At 36.0% G+C, this 6,292-nt stretch overlaps 1 protein-coding gene across 3 annotated transcripts in view; it reads left to right on the top strand.

Moving 5' to 3' along the window:
- LIN7A (lin-7 cell polarity scaffold A) overlaps positions 1–5,771 on the top strand; it is a 176,550-nt gene extending 170,779 nt beyond the window's left edge. For all 3 annotated transcript variants that reach the window (XR_002122722.1, XM_019632235.1, XM_019632238.1), the window contains one exon: positions 523–5,771. The gene's annotated coding sequence lies outside the window, so the exon portion shown is untranslated. The remainder of the gene's footprint in view (positions 1–522) is intronic.
- Positions 5,772–6,292: the final 521 nt, after the last annotated feature.

Here is a 6,292-nt window from a genome sequence, read left to right on the forward strand (position 1 = left end):
TCCCCAAATCTGACCATATGGGCAGCTGCCTTCTCTGTTCTATTTGGTGTCAGGCTGACCTTGTGGGAGAAGAAACAGCCTGGTATCTGCTTCAGAGAAGGAATATGGGTGCTTCCAGCCTGTCAGAGAGGCTTCACTGTCTCGTACCTCAACCAGAGCACACTAACCTCCCTGAGAGCCATAATATAAAGGTTGTCTGGTCTTTTCCTTCATGAAGAAAAATAAAGGTATCCTGAACTGGGAAGAAGAAGTGTTTTACATTTGAAATGTTTCCAAACTGGTGTTCTTTATCTCATTTTAGGGACTAACTGTGTCTTTTCCATCCTCATTCGATAATTACTTCCTTTGCAAACATCAAGCAATGTTTTTTTCCCACATGTAGAAGATGGTGCATGAATGATAGCTCCCAAAATAATCCTTGCTGTTGTCACATAGCACATGCTTCTTTGTTATTTTTAGCATTTTGTAGTTGACAAATGAATACAGATCACTGATTTCTCTTCACTCTTTTCCCCCTTTCAGGTCCTTGAAGAAAAGCTACTCGATCAAACATCTGATAGTTACAAATTTGAAACCGTGCTTCTGAATCCCAGCACATAGTAAAAAGAAAAGACAACACTGATAATTATACCAGTCAAGAAGCTGTGAACACTGTGGTGTATAAATTCTTTACCAAGGCAACTCGACACCTTCTTTCTCTGGGCCTAAACCCCTGCTGCTCAAGGCTCTTTACACACACAGACCTTCCATTCACTGCAGTGGGAATTCTCCGTGTGTCAACGGAGAGGTTTTCCAGTCTGCAGACTGAAACAGTCTAAGAGTCAAGTTCATGACTTTCCAATAAATCACCAGGGCCAGGATGAAACGAATCTTGGGTCTATGGCTTTTCCACAGATTAACAAATCCCTCATTAGGCTGTAGTTCAAACTGCATCAGTTCAATATTGCCACCACTTAAAAGAAACCTACAGGTTGCCCCTCTCCCTGACCCATTCCACATCCACACTGCTGAGTTGTCTGAATTACAATTCCAGTTAATTGCAAATTCAAGCTCTACTCTCCTCTTGAAAAAGACAAGTTATTATACTATATACTCTACTCAGATTCTCAAAGCAATTGGCTTTTTATTTTCTGTTTCCATGAATTTTATTATGCATTAATAGAGTGGGGCAATTATAGCTCAACTTTAGTTTGCTAGATGCAAGGATAGAGAACTCTAGTACTGTATTTTTTTTTAATTTAAGTATTGCTTGTATCTATTACTATTAATTCTAACAGAATATAATGTATATTTATCCCACAAAATATATATTATCAGAGTGTATTTGTTACAAAGGTAGGTCTTTTTTTTTTTTTACCAATGTTATGAATCTGGTAAGAGAATACGAGCAAAGGACCTAGCTTCATGAACTGATCCTCTTGTGATATTTATATATAACCCTGCTTGCAATATTTTTTTTAAGTTTTATATTTTTTATTGATAAACTCTGGAGACATCTAAACTGATGTGCTGTTATAAAAGTCTATTTAAAATTTAAAGGTTAGGGCTTTAAAAAACTAAATTACAATACATCACACACACACACACACACACACACAAATGTATGCTATACTAAGTTTAGATCACTTTCCCTAGATATAAAATGGATAGTCTGGGAAATCTAAGATCAAAGGGTTATTCTTTTTAAATTAGTCATATGTAAACCAGTGATACTAATATTATAAATGAAAAGATGCTGCTTCTTCTGAAGGAAAAATATACCTACTTCATTATACATATTCATGGAGGTAAAAAGACAATATGATGTCATCTTTCAGAAAGCATCATTTACTGGAAAAGGATCTGTTAGAGCCACCTATCCTGATCATAACGTGTGACTTATGTTAAATATAGGCACATAAGTCTGATTTTACTCTATGGAATGCATAGGAAGCAAGAATTATTTGGGCACTAAATACCTTAAGCACACAGATGTACCTGAAAAAAGAATAAATGTCCAATTGAAAAACACTCTAGATCAATCATTAAAACTGAGGCAAGTATTTGAATATTTCCCTTACTCAAATGCAGAAATTGATTCCCCAAGATACAATAAATTTCACATTTCAGACAGTCCCCCAAAGTAAATACATATAAACCTCAGTTTAGGAGCTGTTTTCTTGAAAAAATAAAATAAAGCCCGCCAGAATTACCCAGCACATTTTTCAGTTTACCCTGGTCAGCTAGTCTTACGCCAAGTTCTGCCTACTCTTCATTGTCTGTCACCCAACAGAGGACAAACAGCAAGGAAACTAGAGGGTACACCATTTTCAACAATGTTCTGCTGTAGTGACAGATTCTCATCCTTGAAAACATATCATTTTTTACTAGAGAGTCCGGGGGGGGAGGGGCAAGGGTAAGGCTCCTGAATGTTGTGTAAAATAGGTTTACAGAAGTGACAAGCATGACTCCAGGGAATGAGTGGAGACTGCTTGTGTGTTACCAGTTTGAAAGAGGTAGTTCTCATTTTTATAAGAAAAATGTAATAAAACATATATATTTTAGTTATCATTTAACAAAGAAATATGAAAGCTATTCAGGCGATGCCACAGACTCTCGGAAGGGGAAGTCACCAAACCCTTGTAATGAGAAATGGTCATTTCAACACATTTTAATATATTGTATACATTTGGAGCTTAAGGTATGTTTTTCTTTGGCGTGTTTGGTTCATGTGAAATTATCAGGTTTTCCCATCAATGTAAATATTGTCATGGAATTACAGAACAATTATCAAGTGAGCGGATTCCTTACATTTGTGTTTTCTAGAAGTTTTTGTATTTTTATGCTTTATTTGCATAATGTTACGTGCTAATAAATGTCTGCCGGGTCATTTGTCACAGTGAAGGGGCAATCCATCACACCTACGACATCTAAGGACAGATTACATGTCACAGTGGTCCTACATACATGTGACCAAATGGTCAGTTTTCTTCAGGAAAATCTAGTTGTTGAAATATAAGCCTTCTCTTAAAGTTTTAATCAAAAGTAACCATCCCTAAGATTTAGAGAGGGCCCTTGTGGTTCTCTAGAGCTTCCCTGAAGCCAGAGGGAAAGGGAAAAAAATTACAACTTTATTAATACCCTTTGTTATTAATGATCATATTAGAGCTACTGACATGTCCAAAATGATATTAAAATAAAGACATATCAGGGTGCTCTTACATGAAGCTCAATCATAAACAAATTAGATATTAAAAGTTAGGGGGAAAAGTCTGTTGTGACTATACATCAGTGATCCTGTTGACTTTTAGTTCTTTTCTTGGTCAGGTTGGTGGCCAGATTTTTCTAAATTCTTTCCTGCTATGATTTTGAGTGCAAATACGTGGAGCACAGTTCAGGAAAAGAATACCGAATACTTTTCATTGGGACATTTACATCTTGAGTCTATTGCCATTTGAAATAGAACATCCTTGGGGAGATAATGAGCTTAAATTACAATTGACTTTGGGAAGAATAACAGACTTTCGTGCATCCTCTATCATGTAATCAATAGGGAATTCTCCAGTTAGGTGAACTACTCTTATTTTTTTAAGATAATGCTTAAATCTAAATGCAAAATCAGGGGCTTTTTAAGAATTCAAGGCTGTCTCTGAAGAACTTGTCCAAGGATGAATTGAACCAATTTACAAATGCAATTTTCGGCCATGACAAATCACACTGATCTGATCTTAGTTTAATTTTATTCAGCTGTGCCTACATATAAGACTCCAGGATGTTGGAATATTTTGTCGACATCCTTTTAAACTTCTATAGATATTTGTGGATGTGTGAATAATACCGAATTTCTCATCTTCTAGCTAGTTTGTGTTCATCATACAGACACAGCCTGTTAGATCGGCTTTAGACGGCATTGCGAAGTAGAAATCAATGCTCTAAAGATTCAGGGAGGCCAACAGGCAAGATCTCCCCAAACTCGGGATAGTTCTACCCATTTCAATCCTCTCTGGATCATAAACTCCATGAGAAAGGGCTGTGACTGTATTGTAGGCTGCTGTATCCCTGGAATCTGATATGATACCTGGCACAAGATAGGCAGTCAATTAATATTTGTTGAATAAATGAATGACAGAATAAGTGGACAGACAGATAAATGAATTTTGCCTTCTGATAATTTGAAAAATTTTACCAACTCATACTGATTGGCACTATAATTTCTGAATTTCATAGTGAGAACTAGCATTGACTCGTCATAAATACTTTCTAGGCATATGAATTTGGAATCCATTACCTCAAACGCATCAAGGGTTTGAGGACATTTAGGTAAGGGATAATGTTTGGGGATTCAGAGTTTTTACAATGAATAACACTCAGCCTTTCTAGTTCTTTCTAAAAGCTCTTGAGTTATTTGGCAAAAATAATCCAAACATGGAACTCCATCAATAAATTTTATAAAATATTATAGCTTCCTTTTTTTAAATAGAAGAAAAGTCATATTGTCATGAATATTATTAATATCCCCTTTGATATTTATTAACAACTTTAAGGAGTTCAGAGTAATTGGAGTTACCATCTCTAAATATTTTTTTTTGCTTTCAAAAGATCACACTCATATTTGATTCCTAAAATGCACACCTGAGTTTAAGATTAATCACACAGCTATTAAGACTTTTCTATGTGTTTGTTTATTTAACAAATATTTATTGTGCACCTAGTATGTGCTAGGTTCTGGAAACACAGTGGCAAACATGACAGACATTGTGCCCTCACGGAGCTTACTGTGAGGAAATCCTCAACACTAACTCTAGCAATAACTAATTTCCTGCCTATCCAGTCCCTTTTCATAGCTGATAGAGGAAATAAAATCCCTGACCCCATGGAAGTCATAAAAGACTCCCTGAACATATTTCAATCAGCTTGCTTTTCTAAACACACCACTCAAGAATGCTGCTCAGTTTATCCATGTGCCATACTTATGCCCCAGTGAGGTACATACATAGTAATTTATTCCTAAATGTTATAACTAACATTTAGCTCTTAACTGGGTTCTACTGTGCTCAGTGCTTTCAGAGACTATCTCATTGACCCTTCAACAACTCTAGTACATTCTATTTTATAGACAAGAAAACTGAAGAACAGATATGTCATTTATTCAAGGTCACACAGCTAGCAGAAGGAACTAGAATTTGAGCCTATGCAGTGTAACGCAAGAGCTCATGTGTCTAACCATTATATGTGGCCTGGGAACACCATTACATGAAAATAAATGAGTCACTGTATATAAAAGCACTTTTGAAATTGTAAAGTAGAATACAAAAAGATATTAGTAAAATATTAACAGTCAACAAACCACATCAGTGGCAGAAACAGAGTGAGAATGCAATCTTATGTCACATCTTACTCTCATGAAGAACACTTCAAGCCAGGGACATGGATAAAAGGACAGATCCAGAGAATTTTTGATGTGATAAATATTTCAATGACTTTTCAGAATTATTTGGTGTTAGGCACTGTGTCTATTTGGTGCTACAAAAACAAACAAACAAACAAAAAACTGAAACAAAATCCCTTGCTGTAAGGGCTTATAATAAATACACAGTGTGGAGATGAACTAAGGATATTTCACATTGACAGGGAAAGATTGGGCAGTAGTGCTATTTTCTCACCATTGCATGTAATCGTGTCTTTCCAATTGTTTTCATTATTTTTTCTGAAAGAGCTGCAAAATTGTGCAGTGGTTCAACCTGACCAAAGTGGGATTATGCTGCTGGGAAGTAAAAGTATTAAACACCAGATTGGAAATACTGTCTTCATTATCAAATGACTTCAAGTTCTTTTAAAGCATGGATGTAGAGGGATTTTTAGATGCTGAAGGCACCTGAATAGTTTGACTGCAAACTGCTTGTGTTTCTCCATTCCAAACTACACAGTGGGGTCATACTACTGAGGGGTTAGCCAATATGAGAGGCAAAAATTGAAGTTGGTCTAATCACAATTAGGTAGATCAGTGTCCATACTTCCAGAGGCTAGCAGGAACTGACACCTGTGGGAACAGTATATTCGTGTCCCCATCTCACTCACAAAGAAGAATCACATGCATTATTTAAATTTGTTTTCTCTCTGCACCTCCCAGTTAAACGGGCAAGTGATGCAACTTAAATGTTAGTTCACATTGGTGGTAGCAAGGCGTCTTCAAGAAAACTTTTCATTATCTCATTCTTTTCCACTACCAATGAATTAGTTCCTTCTAAATAATTCACAGTTTAGGAAGTTTAGCTTCACATAAAATACACCAGTGGGGAATTCAAATACCTTA

The sequence above is a fragment of the Hipposideros armiger genome, unplaced genomic scaffold, assembly GCF_001890085.2.
Source record: "Hipposideros armiger isolate ML-2016 unplaced genomic scaffold, ASM189008v1 scaffold_1102, whole genome shotgun sequence".
In the NCBI taxonomy this organism is placed as follows: Eukaryota; Metazoa; Chordata; class Mammalia; order Chiroptera; family Hipposideridae; genus Hipposideros; species Hipposideros armiger.